This window comes from Pongo abelii, chromosome 1 (genome assembly GCF_028885655.2).
Source record: "Pongo abelii isolate AG06213 chromosome 1, NHGRI_mPonAbe1-v2.0_pri, whole genome shotgun sequence".
Lineage (NCBI taxonomy): Eukaryota > Metazoa > Chordata > Mammalia > Primates > Hominidae > Pongo > Pongo abelii.
This window is the reverse complement of record NC_071985.2, coordinates 85,855,208-85,872,133: the sequence shown is the minus strand read 5'-3', so window position 1 is coordinate 85,872,133 and position 16,926 is coordinate 85,855,208. Positions and strand designations below refer to the sequence as shown.

Below are 16,926 nucleotides of genomic sequence, written 5' to 3'. Positions count from 1 at the left end.
AGTTGAGAGAAGAAGGCTTCAGATGATCAAACTACTCTGAGCTACAGGAGGATATTCAAACCAAAGGCAAACAAGTTGAAAACTTTGAAAAAACATTAGACGAATGTATAACTAGAATAACCAATAAAGAGAAATGCTTAAAGGAGCTGATGGAGCTGCAAACCAAGGCTCAAGAACTACGTGAAGAATGCAGAAGCCTCAGGAGCCGATGCGATCAATTGGAAGAAAGGGTATCAGTGATGGAAGATGAAATGAACAAAATGAAACGAGAAGGGAAGTTTAGAGAAAAAAGAATAAAAAGAAATGAACAAAGCCTCCAAGAAATATGGGACTATGTGAAAGGACCAAATCTGCATCTGATTGGTGTACCTGAAAGTGACGGGGAGAATGGAAACAAGTTGGAAAACACTCCACAGGATATTATCCAGGAGAACTTCCCCAATCTAGCAAGGCAGGCCAACATTCAGATTCAGGAAATACAGAGAACACCACAAAGATACTCCTCGAGAATAGCAACTCCAAGACACATAATTGTCAGATTCACCAAAGTTGAAATGAAGGAAAAAATGTTAAGGGCAGCCAGAGAGAAAGGTCGGGTTACCCTCAAAGGGAAGCCCATCAGACTAACAGCGGATCTCTCGGCAGAAACTCTACAAGCCAGAAGAGAGTGGGGGCCAATATTCAACATTCTTAAAGAAAAGAATTTTCAACCCAGAATTTCATATCCAGCCAAACTAAGCTTCATACGTGAAGGAGAAATAAAATACTTTACAGACAAGTAAATACTGAGAGATTTTGTCACCAACAGGCCTGCCCTAAAAAGAGCTCCTGAAGGAGGCATTAAACGTGGAAAGGCACAACCAGTACCAGCCACTGCAAAATCATGCCAAAATGTAAAGGCCATCAAGACTAGGAAGAGACTGCATCAACTAACGAGCAAAATAACCAGCTAACGTCATAATGACAGGATCAAATTCACACATAACAATATTAACTTTAAATGTAAATGGACTAAATGCTCCAATTAAAAGACACAGACTGGCAAATTGGATAAAGAGTCATGACCCATCAGTGTGCTGTATTCAGGAAACCCATCTCACATACAGAGACACACATAGGCTCAAAATAAAAGGATGGAGGAAGATCTACCAAGCAAATGGAAAGCAAAAAAAGGCAGGGGTTGCAATCCTAGTCTCTGATAAAACAGACTTTAAACCAACAAAGATCAAAAGAGACAAAGAAGGCCATTACATAATGGTAAAGGGATCAATTCAACAAGAAGAGCTAGCTATCCTAAATATATATGCACCCAATACAGGAGGACCCAGATTCATAAAGCAAGTCCTGAGTGACCTACACAGAGACTTAGACTCCCATACATTAATAATGGCAGACATTAACACCCCACTGTCAACATTAGACAGATCAAGGAGACAGAAAGTCAACAAAGATACCCAGGAATTGAACTCAGCTCTGCACCAAGCAGACCTAATAGACATCTATAGAACTCTCCACCCCAAATCAACAGAATATACACTTTTTTCAGCACCACACCACACCTATTCCAAAATTGACCACATACTTGGAAGTAAAGCTCTCCTCAGCAAATGTAAAAGAACAGAAATTATAACAAACTATCTCTCAGATCACAGTGCAATCAAGCTAGAACTCAGGATTAAGAATCTCACTCAAAACCACTCAACTACATGGAAACTGAACAACCTGCTCCTGAATGACTACTGGGTACATAACAAAATGAAGGCAGAAATAAAGATGTTCTTTAAAACCAACGAGAACAAAGACACAACATACCAGAATCTCTGGGATGCATTCAAAGCAGTGTGTAGAGGGAAATTGATAGCACTAAATGCCCACAAGAGAAAGCAGGAAAGATCTAAAATTGACACCCTAACATCACAACTAAAAGAACTAGAAAAGCAAGAGCAAACACATTCAAAAGCTAGCAGAAGGCAAGAAATAACTAACATCAGAGCAGAACTGAAGGAAATAGAGACACAAAAAACCCTTCAAAAAATAAATGAATCCAGGAGCTGGTTTTTTGAAAGGATCAACAAAATTGATAGACCGCTAGCAAGACTAATAAAGAAAAAAAGAGAGAAGAATCAAATAGATGCAATAAAAAATGATAAAGGGGATATCACCACCGATCCCACAGAAATACTAACTACCATCAGAGAATACCACAAACACCTCTACGCAAATAAACTAGAAAATCTAGAGGAAATGGATAAATTCCTCGACACATACACTCTCCCAAGACTAAACAAGGAAGAAGTTGAATCTCTGAATAGACCAATAACAGGAGCTGAAATTGTGGCAATAATCAATAGCTTACCAACCAAAAAGCGTCCAGGACCAGATGGATTCACAGCCGAATTCTACCAGAGGTACAAGGAGGAACTGGTACCATTCCTTCTGAAACTATTCCAATCAATAGAAAAAGAGGGAATCCTCCCTAACTCATTTGATGAGGCCAGCATCATCCTGATACCAAAGCCGGGCAGAGACACAACCAAAAAAGAGAATTTTAGACCAATATCCTTGATGAACATTGATGCAAAAATCCTCAATAAAATACTGGCAAACCGAATCCAGCAGCACATCAAAAAGCTTATCCACCATGATCAAGTGTGCTTCATCCCTGGGATGCAAGGCTGGTTCAATATATGCAAATCAATAAATGTAATCCAGCATATAAACAGAACCAAAGACAAAAACCACATGATTATCTCAATAGATGCAGAAAAGGCCTTTGACAAAATTCAACAACCCTTCATGCTAAAAACTCTCAATAAATTAGGTATTGATGGGACATATCTCAAAATAATAAGAGCTATCTATGACAAACTCACAGCCAATATCATACTGAATGGGCAAAAACTGGAAGCATTCCCTTCAAAAACTGGCACAAGACAGGGATGCCCTCTCTCACCACTCGTATTCAACATAGTGTTGGAAGTTCTGGCCAGGGCAATTAGGCAGGAGAAGGAAATAAAGGGTATTCAGTTAGGAAAAGAGGAAGTCAAATTGTCCCTGTTTGCAGATGACATGATTGTATATCTAGAAAACCCCATCATCTCAGCCCAAAATCTCCTTAAGCTGATAAGCAACTTCAGCAAAGTCTCAGGATACAAAATCAATGTACAAAAATCACAAGCATTCTTATACACCAATAACAGACAGAGAGCCAAATCATGAGTGAACTCCCATTCACAATTGCTTCAAAGAGAATAGAATACCTAGGAATCCAGCTTACAAGGGATGTGAAGGACCTCTTCAAGGAGAACTACAAACCACTGCTCAATGAAATAAAAGAGGATACAAACAAATGGAAGAACATTCCATGCTCATGGGTAGGAAGAATCAATATCGTGAAAATGGCCATACTGCCCAAGGTAATTTACAGATTCAATGCCGTCCTCATCAAGCTACCAATGACTTTCTTCACAGAATTGGAAAAAACTACTTTAAAGTTCATATGAAACCAAAAAAGAGCCCGCATCATCAAGTCAATCCTAAGCCAAAAGAACAAAGCTGGAGGCATCACACTACATGACTTCAAACTATACTACAAGGCTACAGTAACCAAAACAGCATGGTACTGGTACCAAAACAGAGATATAGTTCAACAGAACAGAACAGAGCCCTCAGAAATAACGCCGCGTATCTACAACTATCTGATCTTTGACAAACCTGAGAAAAACAAGCAATGGGGAAAGGATTCCCTATTTAATAAATGGTGCTGGGAAAACTGGCTAGCCATATGTAGAAAGCTGAAACTGGATCCCTTCCTTACACCTTATACAAAAATTAATTCAAGATGGATTAAAAACTTAAACGTTAGACCTAAAACCATAAAAACCCTAGAAGAAAACCTAGGCATTACCATTCAGGACATAGGCATGGGCAAGGACTTCATGTTGAAAACACCAAAAGCAATGGCAACAAAAGCCAAAATTGATAAATGGGATCTAATTAAACTCAAGAGCTTCTGCACAGCAAAAGAAACTACCATCAGAGTGAACAGGCAACCTACAAAATGGGAGAAAATTTTCGCAACCTACTCATCTGACAGAGGGCTAATATCCAGAATCTACAATGAACTCAAACAAATTTACAAGGAAAAAACAAACAACCCCATCAAAAAGTGGGCAAAGGACATGAACAGACACTTCTCAAAAGAAGACATTTATGCAGCCAAAAAACACATGAAAAAATGCTCACCATCACTGGCCATCAGAGAAATGCAAATCAAAACCACAATGAGATACCGTCTCACACCAGTTAGAATGGCAATCATTAAAAAGTCAGGAAACAACAGGTGCTGGAGAGGATGTGGAGAAATAGGAACACTTTGACACTGTTGGTGGGACTGTAAACTAGTTCAACCCTTGTGGAAGTCAGTGTGGCGATTCCTCAGGGATCTAGAACTAGAAATTCCATTTGACCCAGCCATCCCATTACTGGGTATATACCCAAAGGACTATAAATCATGCTGCTATAAAGACACATGCACACGTATGTTTATTGTGGCATTATTCACAATAGCAAAGACTTGGAACCAACCCAAATGTCCAACAATGATAGACTGGATTAAGAAAATGTGGCACATATACACCATGGAATACTATGCAGCCATAAAAAATGATGAGTTCATGTCCTTTGTAGGGACATAGATGAAATTGGAAATCATCATTCTCAGTAAACTATCGCAAGAACAAAAAAGCAAACACCGCATATTCTTACTCATAGGTGGGAATTGAACAATGAGAACAGATGGACACAGGAAGGGGAACATCACACTCTGGGGCCTGTTGCGGGTTGGGGGGAGGGGGGAGGGATAGCACTGGGAGATATACCTAATGCTAGATGACAAGTTAATGGGTGCAGCGCACCAGCATGGCACATGTATACATATGTAACTAACCTGCACATTGCGCACATATACCCTAAAACCTAAAGTATAATAATAATAAATAAATTAAAAGAAAAATAAAAAATAAATAAATTATTCCTCTTATCATAATTAGAATGATGATTTTCAATCCCAAATCATGTCACCCTTTGCCCCTTAACTTCTCCTCCTCCTCCTCCACCTTCACTGTACTCTACCTTCTCTACTTAACACTTTATAATGACTTCCTTAAACTCTTAAAATAAATAAAAAATCCTTAAAATGAAAAAAAATATATTTTGGGACAAATAAAATTGGAAAGACACCATAAACTTTAGGGGATGCACTAAAAACAGTTTAAAGGGGAAAGTTTACATAAATAGTGCCTGCAATAAGGAAAAAGAAAGATCTCAAATAAGAAAACCTAAAATTACATTTCACAGAATGAAAAAGAACAAACTAAGCCTAGAGTTACTAGAAAAAAAAAAGAAAATAATGAAGATCAAACAGAAATAAATAAGAAAATAAAAAAAAATGGAAATGAAACTAAGAATTGTTTTCTTGAAAAAGCAAACAAAAATGACAAATGTTTAGCAAGATTAAGAAAAAAAGAGGTAAGACTCAAATGAATAAAATTATAAATGAAAGAGAAGACATTGCAACTGATGCCACATGAATACGAAGGATACAAGAGACTACTATGAACAATTATACACCACCAAATTGGATAACCTAGAGAAATGGATAGATTCCTTGAAACATAAAACCTACCAAGACTGAATCATGAGGAAATATATAATCTAAACTAATCAATAATGAGTGAGAATATTGAATCAGTAGTTTAAAACCTCCCCCCCAAAAAAATTCAGTAACTGAGTGTGTCACTAATGAATTCTACCAAGCGTTTAAAGAACAATTAATGCCAATCTTTCTCAAATTCTTCCAAAAAATTAAAGCAAAGGAATTCTTCCATACTCATTTTACAAGCCCAGCATTACCCTGATACCAAAGGACACTATAATAAAAGAAAATTACAGGCCAATAACTTTGATGAACAAAGATACAAAAATGGTCAACAAAATACTACCAAACTGAAATTATCAGCACATTCATACACCATGACTGAGTGGGATTTATTCCTGAGATGTAAGGATAGTTCAACATACACAAATCTATAAATGTGATACACCACACTAACAGAAGGAAGAATAAAAATGATATGATCATTTCAACAGATGCAGAGAAAGCATTTGATAAAATTCAACATCCTTCCATGATAAGAACTCTCAACAAATTAAGTATACTGGGAAAGCACTTTGACGTAATAAAAACTATATGTAACAAGCCCATTAACTACATGTGACAAGCCCACAGCCAACAATCATACTCAATGGTGAAAAGCTAAATTTTTTCTCTCTAAGATCAGAAACAAGACAAGGATATGTATTCTGACCACTTTTATTCAATACAGTACTGGAAGTCCTAGCTAGAACAATCAGGAGAGGAGAGGGGAGGGGACGGAAGGGGAGGGGAAGGGAGGGGAGGGGAGGGAAAGGGAGGGGAAGGGAGGGGAGGGGAAGGGAGGGGAAGGGAGGAGAGGAGAGGAGAGGGGAGGCATCCAATTGGGAAAGAAGTAAAATTATCTCTGTGCACAGATGACCAGATTTTATAAATAGAAAATCCTAAACACCCCACTAAAAAAAGTTATAACTTATAAACAAATTCAGTAAAGGTGCAGGATACAAAATCAACATGCAAAAACCAGTAGCATTTCTATATACTCACAGTGAACTGTCCCAGAAAAGAAATTAAGAAAATAATCCATTTACAATAGCATCAAAAAGAGTAAAATATTTAGGTATAAATTTCATCAAGAAGGTAAAAGCTGTAAGACACTGATGAAAAAAATAATGAAGACACAAATAAATGAAAAAAGAGTCCATATTTATAGATAGGAACCATTAATAGTATTAAAATGTTCATAATATCCAAAGTGATTTAATACAACCCCTATTAAAGTTTAAAATGGCATTTTTTACAGAAACAGAAAAAATAGTAATCTTAAAATTCATATGAAAGCACAAAAAAAAAAAACTGTTATAGCCAAAGCAATCTTGAGTAAAAAGAACACAGCTGGAGGCATTAAACTACCTAATTTCAAAATATAGTACAAAGCTATAGTAATTAGAACACTATGCGACTGACATAAAAATAGACATATACACCAATGGAACAGAATAGAGAGCCCAGAAGTAAATCCACACATTTACAGTCAATTGCCCTTCATATAAAGGTGCCAAGATTACACAATACAGAAAGGATGGTCTCCTCAATAAATGTTATTGGGAAAACTAGATATACACATACAGAAGAATGAAAGTAAACACTTATCTTATACCATGTACAAAAATAAACTCAAAATACATTAAAGATTTCAATGTAAGACATAAAACTATAATATTCCTTGAAATAAACATAGAAGAAAAGTTTCTTGATATTGACCTGGTAAATAATTTTTTAAAAATATATAACCCTAAAAGCACAGGAGACAAATGCAAAATTATACAAATATGATTACATCAAATTTAGAAGCTTCTTCACAGGAAAGAAAAAAACAGATTAAAGAGACAACCTATGGAAGGGGAAATGATATTTTCAAACCATAAATTTGATAAAGAGTTAATATCCAAAATATATTAGGAACTCAACTCAATAGCAAAAAGACAAAAAACCTAATTAAAGAATGAGCAAAGGACCTGATAGACATTTCTCAAAAGAAGACATACAAATGGTCATTTATGGGTATATGAAAAAATGTTTCATATCACTACTCAACAGGGAAATGCAAATCAAAAGTGCAATGAGATAACACCTCACATCTGTTAGAATGGCTATTATCAAAAAAACAAGAACTAAGTGTTGGCCAGGATGTGGAGAAAGGGAAACTCTTATACGCTGTTGGTGGGAATGTATAATAAATTGGTGCAACCATTTTGAAAAACAGTACAGAGGTTCTTCAAAAAACTAAAAATAAAACAACTCTATGATCCACCAATCCTACTTCTGGGTATATATTCAAAGGAAATAAAATCAGTAACTTCAAGAAATAGCCGCACAATCTTGTTCATTGTAGCATTATTCACAATACCCAAAATATAGAATCAACTTGAATGTTTATCGACGGATGAATGAATAAAGAAAATGTGGCAAATACACACACACACACACATACACACACATAAATATGTAGCAGAAAACTATCCAGCTTTAACAAAGAAGAAAATCTGTCAGTTGTGATAACATGGGTGAACCTGGAGGATATTATGCTAAACAAAATAATCCAGGCACAAAGACAAATACTACGTGATCATACTTCTGTATGGAATCTAAAAATGTCAAATCACAGAAGCGAAGAATAATATGGTGGTTGCCAGGGACTTGGAGTAAGGAAAATGGAGAGACATTGGTCAAAAGGAACAAAGTTTCAGGTATGCAGAATGACTAAGTTCTAGAAATCTAATATACAGCATAGTGATTATAGTTAATAATACTGTATTATAAAATTAAAATTTCCTAGAACAGTAAATCTGAAATAGGTAAGAAAAGAAAAGCCATCCATTTGGGAAAGGAAGCAGTATTCTCATCACAAAAATAAAAAAGTAACTATGCGAGGAGAGAGATATGTTAATTAGTCTGATTGTGGCAATCATTTCACAATGTATATGTATGTCAAAACATCATGTTGTACGTCTTCAATACGTTTGTTGAAACATTTTTATTGAGGTAAAATATACTTATAAAATTTTACCATCTTAACCGTTTATTTAAATATATACAATTGAGGCGGCTCTCGTGGAGGCAGCTAGCGCGAGGCTGGGGAGCGCTGAGCCGCGCGTCGTGCCCTGCGCTGCCCAGACTAGCGAACAATACAGTCAGGATGGCTAAAGGTGACCCCAAGAAACCAAAGGGCAGGATGTCTGCTTATGCCTTCTTTGTGCAGACACGTATAGAAAAACATAAGAAGAAAAACCCAGAGGTCCCTGTCAATTTTGTGGAATTTTCCAAGAAGTGCTCTGAGAGGTGGAAGACATGTCCGGGAAACAGAAATCTAAATTTGATGAAATGGCAAAGGCAGATAAAGTGCGCTATGATCGGGAAATGAAGGATTATGGACCAGCTAAGGGAGGCAAGAAGAAGAAGGATCCCAATGCTCCCAAAAGGCCACCGTCTGGATTCTTCTGTTCTGTTCAGAATTCCGCCCCAAGATCAAATCCACAAACCGCGGCATCTCTATTGGAGACGTGGCAAAAAAGCTGGGTGAGATGTGGAATACTTTAACTGACAGTGAAAAGCAGCCTTACATCACTAAGGCGGCAAAGCTAAAGGAGAAGTATGAGAAGGATGTTGCTGACTATAAGTCGAAAGGAAAGTTTGATGGTGCAAAGGGTCCTGCTAAAGTTGCCCGGAAAAAGGTGGAAGAGGAAGATGAAGAAGAGGAGGAAGAAGAGGAGGAGGAGGATGAATAAAGAAACTGTTTATCTGGCTCCTTGTGAATACGTAGAGTAGGGGAGCACCGTAATTGACACATCTCTCATTTGAGAAGTGTCTGTTGCCCTCATTAGGTTTAATTACAAAATTTGATCACGATCATACTGCAGTCTCTCAAAGTGCTCTAGAAATTGTCAGTGGTTTACATGAAGTGGCCATGGGTGTCTGGCGCACCCTGAAACTGTATCAAAGTTGTACATATTTCCAAACATTTTTAAAATGAAAAGGCACTCTTCGTGTTCTCCTCACTCTGCGCAGTTTGCTGTTGGTGTGACAAGGCATTTAAGATGTTTCTGGCATTTTTTTTTATTTGTGAGTTGGTGTTAACTATGGTTATTGGCTAGAAATCCTGAGTTTTCAACTGCATATATCTATAGTTTGTAAAAAGAACAAAGCAACCGAGACAAACTCTTGATGCTCCTTGCTCGGCGTTGAGGCTGTGGGGAAGATGCCTTTTGGAGAGGCTGTAGCTCAGGGCGTGCACTGTGAGGCTGGACCTGTTGACTCTGCAGGGGGCATCCATTTAGCTTCAGGTTGTCTTGTTTCTGTATATAGTGACATAGCATTCTGCTGCCATCTTAGTTGTGGACAAAGGTGGGTCAGCTGGCATGAGAATTTCTTTTTTTAAGTGCGGTAGTTTTTAAACTGTTTTTAAACAAACTGTAGAACTCTTCATTGTCAGCAAAGCAAAGAGCCACTGCATCAATGAAAGTTCAAGAACCTCGTGTACTTAAACACAATTTGCAACGTTCTGTTATTTTTTTGTATGTTTAGAATGCTGAAATGGTTTGGAAGTTAAATAAACAGTATTACATTTAAATAAATAAATAAATATATACAATTATTTGTCAACTATACCTCAGTAAAGCTGAAAAAAATAAATAAATAAATAAGGTTTTAAGCTTATGATTTTCGTTCTCTAAATTCTGCAGTTCAGGAAGAACCAGTCATCACATCCACACTACTCTTTATGCACCATAAAGTTCTATTAGTACAAGAACTTGGTGATTTCAAGCCTCACCTTCTGTAGACACTTGACTTCAGGTAGGGGAAGGAGATAATTTAGGCAACTGTTTCATCATTGCATGACATGGTCAATCATGATTGAAAGCTAATCAGATCAAATAACTAATTGGAGATTCCCACTTTAAATGTTCTGTTCCCTTGGGGACGCTTCTAGTACAGAAACCTGTTTCAATCAGACTTCCATCAGAAAAACAGAAGCCATTTAAAGTACCTGGGATATAAAAAGTTTAATATCAGAATTATGGGTTTGTGTGATCTTTGGAAAAGCTACAGAAGCAAAGGTCAGGGAAGCCAGCACTGATGATATTAGACTCAAGCATCAATGTGGGTGACTCTTAAAACTTGCCAGGAAACTGCTAAGAAGTTTGCACTGTCAGCCTGCAGCAGTGATGAGAATGATTCTTAAGAGCTCACTGGAAAGACACTGTGAATCTCACCTTTGCCCTTGCATCTGGCACAATTGTGTCCTGAGAATAACGGCTTCTCCTTTTTCACCTTCTAAATGACATGTGAGTTATTCTTATTGGAAAAAAAAAAAAATCTAACCTAGAACTACAAAGGGAAAGGATCCTGGGACCTGTAACTTCTAGTTGTTTCTGCAATGCACGTAAAGCTTAGAAGGGCGTGGTGATAAGTCTAACTGACAACAGATAATATGTAGCAATTATCGAAAGGAATAAATCATTAATGATAGTATTTCAGGCATTGGTTTGCAGATTACAAGTATCATATTCGGGGATAGAATTTCTTTAGGAATGTCTAACTTACAACATGTAGACAAATGATTATCCTGCCTAGTCCAACACCTATTCTGGTTCTGCCTTATGAGAAATTAAATAAAACAATTCACAATATAAATTTCTGCAGATTTTCTGAGGTAGCTCTTCAATACGTCCATATCTTTTCATCTCTACTGCAACAACGCTAAGCTGGGTAGCTGTCATTTCTCCCTAGAAAATTGTTTTACCTTTTTTCGGTTATTTGTGTCCAATCTTATCTTTGCAAAATAAAATTAGATAATGACACTTCCCTCCTTAAAATCTTCCACCTGCTTCTGCACCCTACCCTGAGTTTCATCCATACAAAACTTCCTTCAGTTTTTTAGTTGTGCCATATTTTCCCTTCTCAAACAACCTTTTCTTCAGTATACCCTTTCCTCTTCTCCACTCTTTACCCAAGTTTCTTCTGTTCTTCCTTTGGACAAGTTTGAACTTAAATGACATTTGCGGGGGTAGCCTCTCCCAGTCTTCACTATGATCTGCTATTCTTCTTTGTTCCTTTAGCTGAAGGCTTATTTTAGAGCCTGAGCAAATGGCTGCTCTTAGTCCAGCCCTTTGCACTGCTTACCTTATTTATATTAACACTGAAATAATGGAAGCAGAAAATGAGCTAGAATAACAACAATAAACAATAAACAAACAAACAGCCCTCCCTAAGGGCTTAGGCCAAGCTAACGATAGTTAACAAGGCTTCACCTCAGCTTTTGATTGGGGCATGAGATACTTTCAAGACATCTCACTGAACATTATCATGGGAGGAAAACCAAGATGAGAGAGAAATTTAGACTGACCAAAAAGAAGTTTGAGGACAATAAACCTTTAAAAAATTGTTCTCTTCCTCTTGATAGTGTGCCTAATTGCATGTCCGCCACCCAGTAGAAACAGTGAAATCAGCACAGTATCTCACATACTGTAGGCCATCAAAAACACTTGTTGAATATATGAATAAATGAGGAAATGGATGAATCATTGGATGAGGAAAGAACCTTTTCCTCTTGAATTCCTGTTAGAGTTTACATTGTTTGGCTAGCAGTCACCTGCCGAAATGATCACTGTCCGCTGATGTCTCATGAGATTCATACCCTGGGTGGGGTGAGTGTGTGTGTGTGTGTGTGTGTGTGTGGCTTCGTACTTGTAGCACATCCCTGCCTCCTTTTATGGTACCTTTTCTATAACCATTGGAACACATATTTCTATTAAGCTTCTTAAGATCATTACTTTGTCTCTAGTGCTTTACTGAGAGGTACATGTAAGTATTCATAAAGCCTTGTTGAATAAAAGATAATTATTATAAAAAGATACAATATTTTTACATATTCTGTATGAAATATGTAATTTGTGTATACAGAAGTATAAACCACAAGAATTTTTACAATGTTCCAAAGAAAAGAATTAGTGGCAATATAATTTCAGGTGTATCTATTTATAAAATGGCTTATTTTATCATTTTTTATTACTATAATGGGAAAGTCTGTATCAAATCAACCTTTTTAAAAAAATGGTTTTCACAGGTAGAAATAATATTTATATAGTTCCTTTTGTTTTGTTTCAGAAAAAAGAGTTGCCAAATGTAATATCTAGAGCTAGCCATAGGCCTAATGAAACATTCCTATGCCACAACAGAGAACTCCTTTACAGTGAAGAGAAAGTTGATGTCTTTCATGGTGTGTTTTTCTCCTTTACACAATCCCAGGCAAATGTTGCCAATTTCTGGCTCTGGGATTCTGTGTTTATGCTTTAAGTCTGGTTGCTGTCTTTTGTTTTTCCAGATTGACTGCAATAAAATGGATTAGGCCTTCCCTTACCAACTATAATTACATTCAGCCCTGCCTCCCTTAAATGATTCCTGGGAGATTTGATTGGAATTTGGGGCATCCCAAAAGTTACTATCACATATTTTCTGACAATTTTAGGTTTAGAACCACAGATGACTAATCTCATTCATGATGTGTGTTTTGGATATCTAAGGGTAAATGAAATTTCCTGGTTCACAGATTCTTGGTGAGCCTGGTGCTTACAGTGTGCCACAGGCACGGCCAATATCCTTTAATAGAAGCACATGCACAGCTATTATGTAGGCATGCAATCTCCATTTAGAAGATGGCAAAGGGAGAATCTCCCTGTTTACTTTCAGAATGGTAAAACGAAGACAGATATTTCTTGGAAGTGCAGAATGTAAAGTAGCAAAGCCAACACAATGATATTTTATTATCCAAAGCATTTTGATTCTCACTCTTCCTCAAATTAGCAACATAGCACATAGTAGCAAAATGTAATCTTTGGGGTGTTAGGCATTTCTTGTCACCCAAGATAAAGGGTCACAACAGATACAGGCTATTTGGCCTTTTAGTAAAAACTGACTATAAGCAGACTGCTTAGTAGGGCTAAACTGTTTGCCTCCATTTTTATACCTTCTCTGAAACTCTTGATAGCTATGAATGAGTCGATTGGGCATGATCCAGGATCCCCCCAACAATAATTTTAGACTGTCAAGGCAGATCATATTTGGGAAGAGTTAAACACAGCTCTCTGCAACATTAATTCCATTTGAGAAGCAAATGTTCCCAAGGGCACATGAGGACATGTCCTGCAGAATCTGGCTTTCAGTGGCGTCACAGGGCACAGCTCTGTCTTGGCATGTGGGGCCCAAAACACTTGTGCAGAAGCAGTGAGAGGCAGCGACCTCAGGAAGATCTGAAGAGCAGAGGTAGTAAAAACATTGAACACTACAGCTGTGTGTCTTGTGACAATATTATCTCTTATGGTAAATATAGAAACAAACTTTGTAATTGGGAAATTGAACTTTGAAATGATTCTTCTATTAATTATTCTTCTAGCTTATATGTGAGTTTTTAAGTAATCAATGGGCACTTAAGCATAAAGTCATTATTTTTAATAGGACCATTAGTATATTTTTTTAACAAAATGGTGCTTATTGATTCTATTGCCTATGAATAAAAAGGTCGGATTTCATTATGACTATTCTCTAGTAAAGTTTAATGAGTACATTGTATTCCACAGTGTGTGTAGCAATGCTATTTTGTAAATCATGCCATTATTTCTCTCTCTCATTTTTATATATTTATTTCATGTATTTTTTTCATATATACGGTTAACACATTTTTCAAATGTTTCTGATTCAATGAGCATTAAACTTATCTCAATTTTTTCATACTACTTGGCCTTTCGAACCATACGTTACTTTTTTTTTAATTAATTTATTTATTTATTTATTTATTACTATTATACATTAGGTTTTAGGGTACATGTGTGCAATGTGCAGGTTAGTTACATATGTATACATGTGCCATGCTGGTGCGCTGCACCCATTAACTCGTCATCTAGCATTAGATATATCTCCCAATGCTATCCCTCCCCTCTCCCCCCACCCTGCAACAGGCCCCAGAGTGTGATGTTCCCCTTCCTGTGTCCATCTGTTCTCATTGTTCAATTCCCACCTATGAGTGAGAATATGCGGTGTTTGGTTTTTTGTTCTTGCGATAGTTTACTGAGAATGATGATTTCCAATTTCATCCATGTCCCTACAAAGGACATGAACTCATCATTTTTTATGGCTGCATAGTATTCCATGGTGTATATGTGCCACATTTTCTTAATCCAGTCTATCATTGTTGGACATTTGGGTTGGTTCCAAGTCTTTGCTATTGTGAATAATGCCACAATAAACATACGTGTGCATGTGTCTTTATAGCAGCATGATTTATAGTCCTTTGGGTATATACCCAGTAATGGGATGGCTGGGTCAAATGGAATTTCTAGTTCTAGATACCTGAGGAATTGCCACACTGACTTCCACAAGGGTTGAACTAGTTTACAGTCCCACCAACAGTGTAAAAGTGTTCCTATTTCTCCACATCCTCTCCAGCACCTGTTGTTTCCTGACTTTTTAATGAGTGCCATTCTAACTGGTGTGAGATGGTATCTCATTGTGGTTTTGATTTGCATTTCTCTGATGGCCAGTGATGGTGAGCATTTTTTCATGTGTCTTTTGGCTGCATAAATGTCTTCTTTTGAGAAGTGTCTGTTCATGTCCTTCGCCCACTTTTTGATGGGGTTGTTTGTTTTTATCTTGTAAATTTGTTTGAGTTCATTGTAGATTCTGGATATAAGCCCTCTGTCAGATGAGTAGGTTGCGAAAATTTTCTCCCATTTTGTAGGTTGCCTGTTCACTCTGATGGTAGTTTCTTTTGCTGTGCAGAAGCTCTTGAGTTTAATTAGATCCCATTTGTCAATTTTGGCTTTTGTTGCCATTGCTTTTGGTGTTTTCAACATGATGTCCTTGCCCATGCCTATGTCCTGAATGGTAATGCCTAGGTTTTCTTCTAGGGTTTTTATGGTTTTAGGTCTAACGTTTAAGTCTTTAATCCATCTTGAAATCAATGTACAAAAATCAGAAGCATTCTTATACACCAACAACAGACAAACAGAGAGCCAAATCATGAGTGAAATCCCATTCACAATTCCTTCAAAGAGAATAAAATAGCTAGGAATCCAACTTACAAGGGACGTGAAGGACCTCTTCAAGGAGAACTACAAACCACTGCTCAAGGAAATAAAAGAGGATACAAACAAACGGAAGAACATTCCACACTCATGGGTAGGAAGAATCAATATCGTGAAAATGGCCATACTGCCCAAGGTAATTTACAGATTCAATGCCATCCCCATCAAGCTACCAATGACTTTCCTCACAGAATTGGAAAAAACTACTTTAAAGTTCATATGGAACCAAAAAGAGCCCACATCGCCAAGTCAATCCTAAGCCAAAAGGACAAAGCTGGAGGCATCACACTACCTGACTTCAAACTGTACTACAAGGCTACAGTAACCAAAACAGCATGGTACTGGTACCAAAACAGAGATATAGATCAATGGAACAGAACAGAGCCCTCAGAAATAATGCCGCATATCTACAACTATCTGATCTTTGACAAACCTGAGAAAAACAAGCAATGGGGAAAGGATTCCCTATTTAATAAATGGTGCTGGGAAAACTGGCTAGCCATATGTAGAAAGCTGAAACTGGATCCCTTCCTTACACCTTATACATAGGTTACTTTTTTACATTTAGTGTTGAAAATATTAGCCTCATAATACATTAACTCTGACTTTATCCTTTTAATCTATATTCTAGTCATCTTAATTGATTTTTTTGAAGATACACAACAAAAAAGGCACTTGTTTTTGCAAGCAACTCATTACAAGATGCTGGGGATATAGTGATGTTCTGCTTCTGAAAATAGCACAAATAAAGACCAACTACGAACTACAAACACACCAAATGTGATACTAATGAATTCCAAATACGTACAGATCACTACATACACACCAAATGTGATACTAATGAATTCCAAATACATACAGATCACTACATGTGAATGGTAATCACCTAATACAAAGCCAGTGTTATAAGAGTCCCACAAAGTAACTTGGAGTGACACAAAGAAGTTACAGCAAAGAACTTATTGGTCTACTTTGCAGATTTTCTCATTTCTTCCGTTAAAAAAGATATTGTGCTCTTCTTATCCCATTGGATAAAAGGCAAAACTTGAAGACAAAAGGCTTGATTAGCTTCTGACCAACTAAAAGAGTTATAAAGGTGGAGGAGGGAGGTTGACAGAGTTTCACTTTGTGTCT

General features: G+C 37.0%; 1 pseudogene; it reads left to right on the top strand.

Moving 5' to 3' along the window:
• Positions 1–8,761: 8,761 nt before the first annotated feature.
• On the top strand, positions 8,762–9,456 carry LOC100940078 (high mobility group protein B3-like; annotated as a pseudogene).
• The last annotated feature ends 7,470 nt before the right edge of the window (positions 9,457–16,926 follow it).